This window comes from Vipera berus (genome assembly GCF_964194415.1).
Source record: "Vipera berus genome assembly, chromosome: 1".
In the NCBI taxonomy this organism is placed as follows: Eukaryota; Metazoa; Chordata; class Lepidosauria; order Squamata; family Viperidae; genus Vipera; species Vipera berus.
In genome coordinates, this window is record NC_138202.1 from 148,975,389 (window position 1) to 148,991,341 (window position 15,953).

General features: G+C 37.2%; 1 protein-coding gene across 1 annotated transcript in view; it reads left to right on the forward strand.

Annotated features, from left to right (window-relative positions):
- The window catches only part of KCNJ3 (potassium inwardly rectifying channel subfamily J member 3), a gene marked incomplete at both ends in the record, with an annotated part of 149,755 nt that overhangs the window by 19,933 nt on the left and 113,869 nt on the right, over positions 1-15,953 (forward strand). The window lies entirely within an intron of this gene.

Consider the following 15,953-nt stretch of genomic DNA (forward strand, 5'->3'; position numbering starts at 1 on the left):
TTATCTCATAAAATGGCAGTTTTTAATATTTCCCTTGCTTTCCAGACTGTTGAAAAACTGATATTGGCTGTACGAAGCAAAAACTGACATGATGTGTATTTGGTAGATATAATTCCTTGCCTTGAAATGTGTTCAGTTCTATTCAGTGTGCCTACTCTGCCTACTCATGGGCAACCACAGAACAGAGGCCATCTGGAAGTACTGAAAATATACACACTATCCTTATAGGGAATGCCACACTGGTCTCTGCTGCCACAATTTATTTGTCATATGCTCTTTTAGAGATATCACGCACAATCATTTTGATTAAATACAAGTTGTCTTTCTAAGTGGAATGCTTATTCAGGCAGGAGATGGATGGATATCACATACACTAATATGTATATAGAGATTCTCAGTCATCCAGGTCATGGTTGTCCCAAAGGTGCTTTTTTCACAAAGCAACTGACCTTTTTTTTTTTTAAGTCCGGTTGCCTCGTGAAAAAGCACCGTTGGGACACATACACTAATTCAAGGTTGACTCAGCCTTCCATCCTTCCGAGGTAGGTAAAATGAGGACCCAGATTGTTGGGGGCAATAAGCTGACTTTGTAATAATGCCGCTTGGGGGGGGGGCGAAAGCCCCAATAAGCAGGCATATACATAGAATGAAGGCTATTGCTAAGCACATTGGTTTGTGCTTAAATTGTAAGCCGCCCTGAGTCTTCAGAGAAGGGCGGGATATAAATGAGATTAAAATAAAAATAAAAAAAATAAAATAATACTAAATATACATACGTACTGTTTTCAAGCATAGTAGCATTCCCTTCCTTCCTTCCTTCCTTCCTTCCTTCCTTCCTTCCTTCCTTCCTTCCTTCCTTCCTTCCTTCTTCACTTGAAAGGGCCGCTAACAATCAGGTCCTTCTATCCCTTTCCAGTGCCCAGCCCAACCCGACCCAATCATATTAATGCACCTTGGAGGGATTTACAGACTTTAATTAAAAATAATGGCCATTAAGATAAAAATCAAATTAAACACAATCATATAAAACATTAAATCTTATGCTGAGTAATGTTGTTCAAGCTAAAAGTGTCCCAAAGACTGTCCTTTTCATTGGCTCCTCACCAATCCTGTTACCTCATAAACATGTCTTCTGTAGGCCCAGGGAGAGGGCTATGGAGTCCACCTCTTGTGGCTGCTGGGATACAGTTTCTAGGCCGAGATATCATGGTTGCTCTTTCTTGGGGTGGCCATCTGTCCCTCTTTTCAAAGGAATCCAGGCTCTTTTCCTCATAACTATATTGTTCTTCTTGCTCCCTCACTGTTCTTTCTTCCTTCATCTGCTTTAATCTGGCATCCTATTTCCTATCATTCTGATTTTACTTCCCCTACTGGGGCTGCATTTCCCAGAAATCTGCTCCAGGGCCCCTTCCCAATTCCAGGGCAAGGCCAAACCAGGAAACACTGCTAATACAACAGGCAACCCTTCCTTCCTTCCTTCCTTCCTTCCTTCCTTCCTTCCTTCCTTCCTTCCTTCCTTCCTTCCTTCCTTCCTTCCCTTTTTAAACTGGGTATGTAATTTATTGATTGATCATTGATTAATTGACAAAGTGCTATCAAGTCAGTTTCAGTTTTATCAACAGCACAGATAGACCTTTTTTAAAACAACTGGTGGGCTGGATGCCAAAACAAAGCAAGGTTATGGCATACTCTTGAAAGGAGACCAGGAAGCCTGTAATTGGGGAGTTTGTCTGGCAAGAACAAAGAATGGTTATTCACAGGAAATGTGCATGTGTAAAGCTTGTAACAATTTTGGTGGTTGGAAAGCTGATAAAAGTAACAAAGACTTAAGACATCTTGCAAGCTCAGCTAACAGGAATAGAGATGGCTTGGAGCAAATAGGATGTGTATTAGATAACTCTTGAAGCATTCGTTGGCCAAGGCTTAGGAATAGGTATGGCTAGAGACCAATAGAATAATTGTTAGATCATTATTGAAATGTTTATATCCCGCCTTGTGCTTTAGTGAAAATGTGTAAAGATTTCTTAATTCTGTGGTTCGAGTATCTTTGGCATTTTGGCCAGGGTCCTTTTTCTTGGAGTGCTTTAATAAAAGAAAACAAAACCCACACCTCGTGTCTGGTGTTCTTCATTGGCCTCAGCACCAGGCTCAAACTCGAATTGGGGACAACACAACCTATCCCCATCCTGGCCCTTCTAGTGTGGTTCCCATGACTATTGTAACTAAATCCATATTCCTTGCTGCTGTTCATTTTTTTCTCCTCTTTCCTTCCACCTTGCATGAGATTATGGACTATTCATGAAGAATCCAAAATATGATAATTTGCATTATATTTCCAAATATGATAAATTGACTGAGCTCATGTTTGCTTTGAGTGAGAACTCTGCATGATTCGGTCTACGTTCCATTTGTTTGTTTTCTTGGCCGTCCATAGTATTCTCATGAGACTTCTCCAACAGTGTACTCTTTCTATTCTGTTTCTTCAAAGACCATCTTTTGATTCCATAGAGAATCTCAGGAAGAATCACTGCCTGCATGATTGTGATCTTTATAGATATTGATACTTCTATATTTTTCAGGCCCTTCATTAATACCTTGCCATGTGCTAGTCTACTGCTTATTTCTTGATTGCTTGGTCCTTTACTATAGATAAAAAGGTAAAGGTTCCCCCGCACATGCGTGCTAGTCGTTTCCAACTCTAGGGGCCGGTGCTCATCTAGCTGTATCTAAAAGGCTAAATAAACGTATCCTAAAAGACAGATCCATCACTTCAGTATCTGCATTGTCAGTTCTACGTTTGCTTGCTATATATTTTACCATTAGTTTAGTATTCTTTCTAGAGGAAAGGAATTAAAATAAAGGCTTATAATAAGTGTATGATTTCACCTAGTTATTCTAACAGCAACTTCTCTATTTATTTGCTGATTAATTTGTATGATGGTTAAACAGTGTTAATAAAACAAGGTGCACAAAGAATAAAATGTATTTATGTTTGAACAGAAGTTCACATTTTCAAAATAAGAAAGGATTACTATATTTCTGTTAATAAAGAATATTTGGGATTGGGTTTGTCATTAAATAAAACTGGGCTGAATTTTAAAACTGATCATAAAAACAAACTAATAGTCATGATTTTTTTTCAGGCTAAGCTAGATATAATGATGCTTTATATTTCTGCCCTTAGTTGTTTTTCTTAATTAGTAGTACATTGATAAACAATACTTAACCTCTGGCGAGAACAATTCATAGTTACTCCATGGCCCTTACCCTCACTCTGTAAAATAAAACTAAGAGGTCACTAAATATAACCTGCTATTTAGACCTGCCAAAGTAAAGAAGAAATGTAATGTGGTTGCAGAAAGCATTAGCTTAACAAATGGTGCCATATAGAGTGTATTAATGTCATTCTACCCAATGTAGCAAGAAATGTGCAGCCTGAAAGAGTGATTTCCCAAATATCTAAAGTGGGTATTAGAGTTGCTTTAAGTGTTTTAATTTAATACCTAATTAGTAAAAGATGCTTAAGAAGAACTACAAAGGGCTTGTCGTACCTTGCCATGCTGTGATTAGGAAAGGTTAATGGAAATAATGCAAGGAGAATTTAAATGCACAAAGTTGACTGTTAAATATAGAAAAATGAATAATCCTGAATTTTCCACTTTTTATTGAAAAAAGCAACCCACAATAATATGAACCAAAGTAATGGAGATTCAAAATGAAGTTTATTTATTAAAATACCCTAAAATAGTCACCACTGGGGCCCCAGCCAACTGACTGAAAGAATAGATTAAAAAAAGATTGCAGATAGTTTTTGCTTAGCAAACACAATTGGGATCAGCAGCTCCATTGTTAAGTGATGTGGTCATTAAGCGAAGTATCACATGACCATGACAATCTTATGATGTCATTAAGCAACTAACCATGGTCATTTAGCAAGATATCATGTGACCATGACTTGTGTTTTTACTGCTAGCTTTCCCATTAACTCTGTTTGTTGGAAGTTGATTGGGAAATTCCTAAATGTTTGGGGAGCTACTAAATGCAAGGACTGGTCATAAAGGTTTTTGTTTTTTTGCACCACCACAGCTTCATGCTGTTGTTAAGCATGGCAGTTGTTAAGCAAATCTACCTATATATAGAAAATAGAAAGAGATATAAATAATTAATTACATTTGTAATTACATTTAATGTAATGTAATTAATTACATTTAATTACATTTGTAATTAATTGGCAACCTGATGATCACCAAAATCCTAACTCTGAGGCTGGCGCCTTAGTCTGGCATCATCCCATCTTCCCTTTTACACTACCCTTTACCTCCCTCCCCCCCTTCCTCCCCTCCCTCTTCAGGGTCTCTTTAGACCAGGGGTGCCATGGCAAAACCACACCCACCCCATTGCCGGTAATGGGAAAAAGTCACAATACATCGCGACACATCACGTGACATTGCAAGTTTGACACCCCTGCTTTATTTATTTATTTATTTATTTATTTAATAATATTTCTATACCGCCCTTCTCCCGCAGGACTCAGGGCGGTGAACAGGGCAAGAATAAAAATACAAATTACAAAAGCTTTAGACTGATTTACAGTATTAAAGGGCACCCTGAATCCCAAAAACTGTCTTAATTCTATACAGTTTTCTACAGATACATAAAACCTGACTGAAACATAAAAATGAAAGTTTTAACTAATAAAACTTACTTTTTAAAATATTTATCTTTTAAATACCACATAACCTAGATGAGCTAGAGAGTGATTTTGAATAGAAGGGACTGGTTTTATAAGTAAGACTTCAGCTCTTATTTGAAATCCTGGAGCATGTCAGATTATTCTGTGGAAAATTGGTATTGATTTTTGGCTGTTTAGGTTTTTGTTGTTGCTGTTTTTAGAAATGGAAAAGTTCAAAGTAGGAAGGTTAATCTTGTAGGTGTAGCAGATGAAGAGGCAGAGCCTGGGGGGCGGAGTCAAGAGAGGAATCAGTCTGGAATCATTACGGTCCCATAAGCAATCCAAGTACAGTCTCTCTTGAATTCTGTTGGCCCTTATCTAGTGCCTTTTTAGTGCTGCTAGTTGAATAGATTCTTATGTATATCTTGAGCAATAAATCTTAACTAAGTGTGTCCTCCTGACTCTTTACACCTGACATTATGAAGCTTAACATTTATTCTGAACCTTTAACTTTTCAAAACCTGAGAAAATGTGCAAACCAAAACCCCCAAAAGATATCCCAAATTTTCATGTTGACCTCAGGAACATCACTGCATCACTATTGAACATCATAAGAATGTCAAGCCTTGTTTTATTTAATTACTAACACTGGAATTCTTATTAGCACACAGGATATAAATTACTAGATTATTTTATTTCACTGCCTCACTTGAGGATACTAAAACTTGTTTCTAAATGTTTAATTAAAGCAGTGGATTAAAGTAAGGTTACCTGTATATTTCAATTTGAAAAGTTTCACTGAAGAAATTATTTCATGTTTCAAGAATTTAACGGGCCATTCAATCATTTTAGAAATGTTTTGAGTAGATGCAGTATACTGATGTACAAGCAGAAAGGTGTGTTCTTATACTCTACCACTGCCTCCTTACATCTATTTTTAAGCAGATTCTACTTCGATTAAAAGGGAATGTTTTTTTAGGTGTTATGCAGTAAAACAAAACACAAAGCCAGAATAAAATGTAAACACTCTGAAACAGCTTTCTGTCATAAGAATTTTTCATTGCTTTCTAATTTGCAGTCCTTTCTTCAGTGTACTTGGCTATTGATAATTTGTGGCCCAAATCACAACATTGCATCCAGGTGGACTTCCATAAAATTTATATCACGAAAACATTATGTCAAAAAATATGTCAAAAATTTTTCAGAATGTTGATTTTCTAGTTTTAGAGGCTGGAATTTATTTAAGTACTAGCGGAAAAGTTGTTAACGTTCCTATGCAGTACCTATGATACCCCTATTTAGAAACGTTTTTCTCGTTAGTGCAGACAATTAATTTTAAAACTTCCCTCTTGTAATGAAAATATTAAAATTATATTTAGAATTGAAAACTGGCTTTGAAACTATTAGTACAAGGACCATCTTAGCTCTTATGCATGCATAGTTCACACACAGGTAGTCCTCGCCTTAGAACTGGTCGTTTAATGACTGGAGTTACAAACAGCCTTGGAAGAGGTGCCCTGTGAAACATTTCAAGCTGTTGTAAACTGTTGCATGCTCCCCTCCCGCCATTATATGACTGCATTTGAGACACCTGGCAACTGGCTCACATATATGACCAGTTGCAGTATCCTGCAATTATGTGATGCAATGCTTTTTGCCAGCTTTTAACATTTTTTGCTTGTTTCACTTGGGAAAGATTTCCAGCAAAAAAAACCACGCCCATTCAGGAGAATGGACTTGAACTTAAGACTGCATGATTCACCTAACAGCCGTGTGATTTGTACTTACCACTGTAAAGACCACCATAAAACAATTGTAAAATTGGGTTCTGTCACGTGGTGCCTTGACTTGTGACAGTTACGACTTACAACTGAAGTTCCAGTCCCAATTGTTAAATCAATTAAATCAAAGACTGCCTTTGGGATGGATCTGGGGAAAAATCAGATCGCAGTCACAGCAGCATAATCAAGCCCCTCCCCCTTTCCACATGTTTGCAATGTTGACACATGTACACAAGAGAAAGACTCCAATTGCACTGCTCTACATGCCATCTTGATTTTTAACCAGATGCCACTGAGTTCAAATCAATATTATGTTATATAACTGAAGTAGTATCTTTTATTAGGTTTACATATGTCTGGAACAATTATAGTTTAAAACTTGTTTAATTATAGATCAGCTCAACAAACTGTGTTTGAAAGCACATATTAAAAGAAGATTTCCACCCTCTTCAGTAACAAATTTTGTCAGCTTAATGCAAAAGAGACTGTGAAGTTTGCTGACTAAATAAGTTATTGATTTAATGAAACCTCTTTCAAAAGTTTTTATCTGAACTTTTATTTCTTTTAGAAGATCATAAAATAGATAGAACATACAAAGGATTTTTTTTCTAGACTTTTGTGTAGAAAAATAGATGGAGATTTGAAGTGTTACCAGAGACTTGTACTATATCGTGAGGAAGAAGAGGAGGAGGAGGAGGATTAGCTTTGTTTTTGGACTCATGAATGTCTTTATGTATTTCATTTTTTCTGATTGTCCAGTTCTTTACTGACACAAATTATAAAAGGGTGATTTATACTTTTGGATATGCTATTTCAATAATTTTTGATGATAGTTTGCATCCTTCATTTTAAGAATAATATCAGGTGTCTTTATGGATATTATTGGTATTGTAATGCTAATTAATTTGAAATTGCATGGAGAATTATATTCCAATTACAGAAACACAAAATCCTGATTGATATGCAACCCTACGAAGAAAAATAGAAAAAAAACTAACATAATATTGCAGAAGACCACAAAGATTCTTCAGGATTATTTTAATATATGCATTTTTATAAATGTTATAGAAAAATATTACAAAGCTATATTTGCTTGATCAACTTTTTGCCTAAATTACCAATAACAATTGCTGAGCAACTTGAAACAATTTTTTCCTGATAGTAACTGTACTGATAAGTAGGGATAAGGAAAAGTCATGGAATCTAGTATATTATAATTATACATAGGATTCACTTTGGTGTTTCACTTTCATATTTTTCTTTCATGCTGGGTTTGGGCAGGAATGTTTTATTTTTATTTTCAAAGAAACCAATTGAAGTGCAATGGCTGTACGTGAAGATTTGCATCCTGTGTTGAAATGAAGGCGAAGCTGTTGCTGCTTGTTGTGATTTGGCTAATGCATTAAAGCAAGGCTCAGCAACTGGTAGAATTTGAGGAAGGGGTATGATAAAGACCACACTTTGAATGGCATACTATGACTCATATTGCAAAAAGCAAGTGGTGATAGGAGGAAAAATATAATTTAATTTAATCTTTAAATAAGACATGCAGAGTTCAGTTTAACTGTTTGCAAACTACAATTTGATATAGTTAAATTGGATATAACTTTGTGGCAGCCCAGGTTGTATGCCCTTGCACTCGAATATTTTAATGACATGCTTAGAATGATTAAACTCAAAGAATATCAAAGAAATGGGCAGCAAATCAAGTAGAAACCTAATCCATGAGTAGTTGAAGAAAGAATTGTGTATAGCTCCTAATGAATGCCTACCCTGGTTTTTACCTTAGGTTCTCTAACAAATAATGACCATTAAGGTTTTTTGCAATGTTTCCAAAGCCCAAGGTGAAACATGGATGAGATTAATTATCTGAATAATTATTCATCCATTTTTCCTTTTTGTTTGCCTAAGATGCAATTAAAATCCCCTTTTCTGGAAGTAACTTCACTAGATTTGATGGATACTTCAAAATGTACATATTAAGAATCTATTATTAGATTACTGACCACTATGATTCTGTGGAAGTATTCAAGTTCACAAGATAGACCATAAGAGTGAAATTTCAGTCTTTTGCCTGATTTTTGACATTTCTTTGGACATTTGCTCAATCTTTTTTTAATATTAAAAGGGAAAACTATGTGGAACTCAAAAGAATTCTAATGATACTATTAATTTAATTTTTTAGGGTTACTAAGATTGTTTTTGCTATTTTCTTGCATTTCTTTCAAAATATTTTCCCTTCTAGACATTAAAGTAGTGAATCCTCAAATAGTTACATTTATTTTCTTATTAGTTCTACTAATGTTTTTAATTTAAAATACTGTACTATTCTTATTTTATTATAAGGAAGGACTGGTAGGATACACATGGCTAAATTAACAAATGAACTTTTAAGATCTTCAGGGACTATATTGTAAAGAAACTGATTTGGACCATTTTGTAATTTGAAGCTGTTACTTTATTTTGTTTATTTTTGCAATCTAGATATAGACATTCATTACAGTGTTTAGCCTTCATATATATTGGGTTAGAACTATTATGTAGCCATGCCTGTGCTTGCTGGGGATGTTTGGATTATAACTTAATTAATTAAACAGGCAACAGAGCCAAGTATCAAATTTTTAGCAAGAGAGCTAAACATGAGTGTATTATGTCTATGGAGATTCTCAGTCATGCAGGTCATGGTTGTCCCAAAGGTGACTCCCCCCGCCTTTTCTTCTTCTTGTTTTTCTTTGAAGACATTTCACTTCTCATCCAAGAAGCTTCTTCAGCTCTGACTGGATGGTGTGGAATGGCAGGATTTATACTCCTTGCAGACAGCTGGTCATTTGCATTCTTTTAGAGAGTTGTTGAGGCCTCCTGGAGGTTTATCTGTGTTGTCAGGGTCACCTGAGTAGTGCAAATGGGTGTGGAGCCTTCTTGGAACTGTTGAAAGGACTGTGTTGTAGACCTGGAGATGGGGGGGATATGACATCATCTATCTCGAGTCTACAACACGGTCCTTTCAACAGTTCCAAGAAGGCTCCACACCCATTTGCACTACTCAGATGACCCTGATGACACAGATAAACCTCCAGGAGGCCTCAACGACTCGCTAAAAGAATGCAAATGACCAGCTGTCTGCAAGGAGTATAAATCCTGCCATTCCCCACCATCCACTCAGAGCTGAAGAAGCTTCCTGGATGAGAAGCGAAATGTCTTCAAAGTTGCCTTGAGAAGAAAAAAAAGCACCTTTGGGATGAGCGTATTATACAGTACATACTTTGGAATGCCTTAGAGTTTCTCCACTGAACAGATAAAAGGCATGAAATCAAAAATGACTATGAATAGAAGACAGTTCTATAAACATGAATTGAATTTTCAACAGCTCCTTTTTTTACAGCATTAATTTATATCCTTTGAGAAAGCAGTCCTGAAATTAGAAGAAGTATTTAGTGTTCCATTGAGCAGGACAATTAGTGAGATAATTGGTAGAATCTATTTTCTTTTGTCTTTCATATAAAAACCTAGTGTATGCTGCAAATGTCTAAATCAACGTCCCCAATCTATTGCTCTTCAAATATATCGGGACTACAACTCTTGCTAGATAACATGGATGAAAAATTTATTTGTTACATTGGGAGTATTGTGAATTCCTTAGAGCTTCCTTAGCTTGTTTGTTTTCTTGCAGACATTTCATTAGCAAACTGGATAACATGATGCTATCTAGTTTGGTAATGAAACTTCTGCAAGAAAACAGCCAAGCTCAGAGAGGTTCAAGGACCCCAGTTCAATTCTGAGCTACATTTATTCTCTTCTATTGGTAGTATTGTTACACGGAAAATATAATTTCTCTAGTTATTGTGCGGCACAGTCAGTATAATATACAGATAGTCCTTGACTTACAACTATTTGTTTAGTGACCATTCAAAATTACAACAGCACTGGAAAAAGTGACTTATGACTGTTTTTCTCACTTACGACTGTAGCAGCACCCCCATGGTCACATGATCAAAATTCAGACACTTGGCAACTGGCTCCTATTTATGATAGTTGCGATGTCCCAGGCTCATGTGATCACCTTTTGTAACCTTCAGACAAGCAAAGTCAATGAGATAGCCGAATTCACTTAACAGCCGTGTTACTAATTTAACCACTGCAGTGATTCACTTAACAACTGTGGCAAGAAAGGTCACAAAATGGGGCAAAACTCATTTAACAACTGTTTTGCTTAACAATGGAAATTTGGGGTTTAATTGGGTCATAAGTCAAGGACTACCTGTATAGTTTTCCTACCTAGCTTTTGTCCTTGTCTAAGATAGAACCCTTCTTTTTCTGAGCTGAAACAAATAATTAACTTGTTTTTATTTATTTATTTTATTTTATTTGATTTGTATACCGCCCTTCTCCCGAAGGACTCAGGGCGGTGAACAGGGCCATAAATACCAAAATAACCAAAATACAAAAATTAAAAACAAATTAAACCCTAGTACCCAAATGCAAAAAATAAATTACATTAAAACAATAATTAAAACCAAAACCCATCAGACCAGGCCGGCTTGTTCAAACAAATAGGTTTTTAGATCACGTCAGAAGGAGCGAAGGTTGGGAGCCATCCGGAGCTCAACCGGTAAACGGTTCCACAGGTCAGGCGCACCCACAGTTTTTGACTTAAAGAAGCTGGCTGCTGCCAAACAATCTCATGTTTCTGAAAAAAAGGCTTTTTGGTTTTTTATTTAAGCTATGTGTAGGGAAGTTTCTGAGATTAATTGATGATATATATATTTTTATGCCCTGCAATGTATTGTATTCTGATACTGTCATACAGCATCAGAATCATCATACTTGGTTAATTTGAAGGTTCTAGAATGTTTTTGTTTAATGCCATTTATAATATCATTTTTTAAATTTGAATTTGTACTGGAATGGAATTTTGTGACTCATGCCATTCTAATCACCCCTTTATCCTATTTTGAAAGTTAAGGAGGCTATTGGGGAACCTGCCACAAAGCATTTATAAGGCACTCACTGCATGGTCATAAAATTGCATAAAATGTTGTTAGCTATCTCAGGCGTTTGGGAAGTTGCCTCAAACCAAAGGTAATTATTTCCAAACACGATTTTCACTTCTTCACCAAGGTTTAATGAGATGAAAAGATGGAGTTATAAGAAGTTCAACAACACTGCTATTTCCCATTTAAAGCTAATTTGTTCCCTAATGCATTTGGGCAGAAATTTATTTAGTTTCTTTCTTAACTACCATACCTGTGATCTGGTAAGGAGGAAGATCACTGATGATGGAGAAGCTTGCAGCTGGCTGATTACAGATCCATCTCCCCAGTGCTTTTTTTGTAAAACAAAAAGGTGCCGGAACTCACACATGTCATACAACCCACCTTGCCTATCCTACAAGGTTCCATCCAAAAAAGGTGCCAGAACTCCGTTCTGAACCTTCTATGAGAAAAAAAGCCCTGCATCTCCCAAATCCTTACTAGTCTGAAGATCGGCCATTGCAAGGTAGATGAGAAACAAGGATGGAGAACCTTCAAGTGTTCTGTTGTTTCAGTTTGCATTATTTCTTGTTCCTGATAATTGACCACGCTGGGATACCTCTGTAGCATGCCACACTGCATTCTTCAGACCCTTTAAAATAAATACTACCTAATATAGAGGGCTTGCTTTCTTGCAATCTAGTTATGTATGGATTTCATAGCAGGTTTTTTTTCCTGCGTGGATCCAGGGCACACATGCTAGCTATCTGAATTCTTTTAATTTTAATTTGCACAAAATAAAAACAAGATCAATGTAGGTTTGCAGATGGTAACAGTACATGGTCTCAGGGACAAATAGCGGTCTAAAAACGATTTTCCTCTCTGCTTTGGCAGCCTTGCATCTATCTGCAGAACAATCTGGAATCAACAATAAACATTAATTCAAACTCAGTCTGGCTATCTCTGTAGAGATGCTAAGCAATGAAACAGTGCTTGGAGTGTAAGTAGCACCTCCCCACAGCTTTAAATGAAAAGATTTCTTTCTATTCTACATTCGGTTTAGCCTTCAGCAGTAACCAGAAAAAGCAGTTTGCTGCTTTTATTAATGTGATATGTGTGTGTGTGTGTGTGTGTGTGTATCAGCCTGAGAATATTACTGACTCTTTGTCCCCATTAATAACTGGGCTCATTAAATATTGGAAACTGTAAGAATTTTATTTATTTATTTATTAAATTTAATTAGACACCGGTCTCACAAATGCAATTCTGGGTGGTAAATCTTAAAACAAACAATCAAAAGAAGTCTAAAATAATCATTAAAAACAATTCAACATAAATATGAATAAGACAGCAGGAAAATAGAACATTTTGCACATAACACAACTCACAAGGTCCCTCTTTCTATTTATTATTATTTATTTATTAAATTTATTTGCCGCCCATCTTGTAATGAAACTACTCTATTGGAAAGATCACATATTGAGAGGTTTCCAGGTTGGGGTTAATCTCACCATTAGGGGAATGGGGATGAATTGGTTGTCAATTATAAGTGAAGTCTAACAAATAAATAATAATTTAGACTAGATCCTATCATTTTGCAATAATCAGGTAGCATTCACAAAATGTAATATTAATAATAATAATAATAATTTTATTTATATACCGCCCTTCTCCCGAAGGACTCAGGGTGGTGAACAGGGCAAACATATAAAAATACAAAGATACAAAAGTTAAAAAAGAATTAAACACAATGCCCAAGCTAAAACAATAAATAGATATATTAAAAACAACAGTAAAATCCCAACCCATCCCCCATCAGGCCAGGCCGGCTTGTTCGAACAAGTGAGTCTTCAGATCGTGTCAGAAGGAGCGAAGGTCGGGCGCCATCCGGAGCTCGACTGGCAACCGATTCCATAAATCCGGGGCGCCCACAGAGAAGGACCTCCCCCTGGGGGCCACCAGACGACATTGTCTGACCGGTGGCACCCTGAGGAGGCCCTCTCTGTGGGAACGCACAGGGCGGAGGGAAGTTGATGCCGGCAGCAGGTGATCCCTGAGGTACTCCGGACCCATGCCATGTAGGGCCTTGAACACCATTACCAGTACCTTGAATCTCACCCGGAAGACAACTGGGAGCCAATGCAGCTCACGGAGCAGAGGTGTAACATGGGAGTATCGGGAGACTCCCAACACAACTCTCACGGCTGCATTCTGTACCAGTTGGAGCCTCCGAGTGGTCCTCAAGCCCCATGTAGAGACCTAGTTTAAGTCACCTTTCTTCCCAATCCAGAAGACTGAATGGATGTAAGATAACATTCAGGTAAATAATAATAATGGGATGGAATGTTCAGAGCAAGAGAAGGACATCTTTTCTCCAGAAGCTGTGAATGCTCCAACACTGGAAGTTTTTAAGAAGAGGCTGGACAGCCATTTGTCTGAAATGGTATAGGGTTTCCTGCCTGAGCAGGGGGCTGGACTAGATGGCCTCCAAGGTCCCTTCCAACTTTATTATTATTATTGTTGGTGGTGGTGGTGGTTTTTTTGTTATTGTTGTGATCGGGTGCAATTTTATTTTAACTGTTTTGCCTGATGTAGGTGGAGATACAGAGCTAAGCTGTATAGATATTTTTAAGGGCTTGGGCATTGGGACTTAAAGGGCAAAATTAAGCTGTGAGGAGATTCAGTGTACTCTCATTTTGTATAGACAAACACAATGAAAATTCTTGATTTAGACATTTGTTGTTTTTCAGTAGTATTATGATAGTATAATACTATAGTATAGTAGTATAGTCTGTGCGGAGCATATACTGCACATGCCCTGTAATTTCCCACCTACAGGTCAGATATGCTAGGATTGAGTAAGTTTGGGTTCAAATACTTCTCCATAAAGCTCATTAGATGACCAGTTATCATCCTCTCAGTCTGACGTAAGAATATATGTGCCTTGTGTATTGATCTCTTTGGATGGATATTTCTTCGGGAGAAAAAACCCCAAGTGGTTACCTTGCCTTTTTAAATAAATAAATTTATCTAAATATATCTAGTTGTCATATAAATAAATGTTAGAGCATGTCCATAGAGGAAATGCAAATGTCTCGCTAGATCATAACTGAGGAAATGTTAGTTGGCCTTATACATCTTATTTGTCCTTGAAAGGTTTCAAAGGTCAGTACTCTATCCTATCCCAAAATGGCGCTAGAGCTTTTTGTCGGGCAATTGAGGGAACAGAAGACAATGGCAGTTCTAACCATTGCCAAAATTAGGGACAGATGGAAACTGGCCTTATCACCCAAAAGAGAAGTTCAGATAGCCCCTAATATAACACCTGTCAAGAGAAAGAAGAGCAAAAGCATTGACATAATCAGTGGAGTGATTTCATTATGGCTTCCTAACTTATTCAATAAAGGTTACTTAGCGGACGTCCTTGGACTCTTGTGAGCTTACCTAATAAATTCCAGTTTTGCCTGCCGAGCTAAGCCTGATAGTTTAAAACTGTCTTAGGGATATTTATTTAGACGTATCAAGGGAATGAGGGGGAAAGCAAAATGAAAGAGAATTTGGGTCTCTCTTTGTGTGTGTGTGTGTGTGTGTGTGTGTGCGTGCGTGTGTAGGAATGAAAAGAAAGATAAGGACAATTAGCAGTTCTCAAATCCCAAAGGTGTTCCCTCTGATTCATTACTGGAAGGAAGTCAGGAATAAAACTCATATCAGCTTTGAAAATTCACTTGTGTGTATTTTTAGCTTATTGGTTTTAAAGCATACAGGTTCTTCTGTGATCATGCTTTTTTTTTTTTACTAAATTGGGCTGCATTAAAAATGTTTTTGTGGCTGGCAAAGAAATCTGACAGAACATGTTTTCCTTCAGATAACATTTAGGTGATGTGGACTAGTGGCGTAAATGTAATGAAGGCAGATGAAGAAGTTGTGTTGGGTCCTGCAAGCACAGAGGTCTCACTGGCTTGCCACTTGTTGCCTGTTGCTTCATCCATGCCTTTTACAGACCTGATCATATGATTAGATTATCAAACCTGGGCTAAGAATGCAGATAACCACTAGATGACAGTAAAAAAAAACAGATTTTTTTTAAAAAAATCTTTGCTCCCATGTCTACTGGTTGTCTGGATTTTTCAGTTCAGGTATGACAGCACAAATGTAGGACCTGATTGTGTTATTAACTGCCGTGGTGGCGCAGTGGTTAGAATGCAGTACTGCAGGCTAATTCTGCTGACTGCCGGCTGCCTGCAGTTTGGCAGTTCGAGTCTCACCAGGCTCAAGGTTGACTCAGCCTTCCATCCTTCCGAGGTTGGTAAAATGAGGAGCCAGATTGTTGGGGGCCATAGGCTGACTCTGTAAAACTGCTTGGAGAGGTCTGTAAAGCACTGTGAAGCGGTATATAAGTCTAAGTGCTATTGCTATTAAGTGTGGCACAGAAGGAAGGAGGAAAAATTGAAAGAAGAACCATCCCTCCTACTACCAGCTCTTTCTCTGCTACCATCAATTGCTATAACCTGGGGGAGGGGAAGACACAGT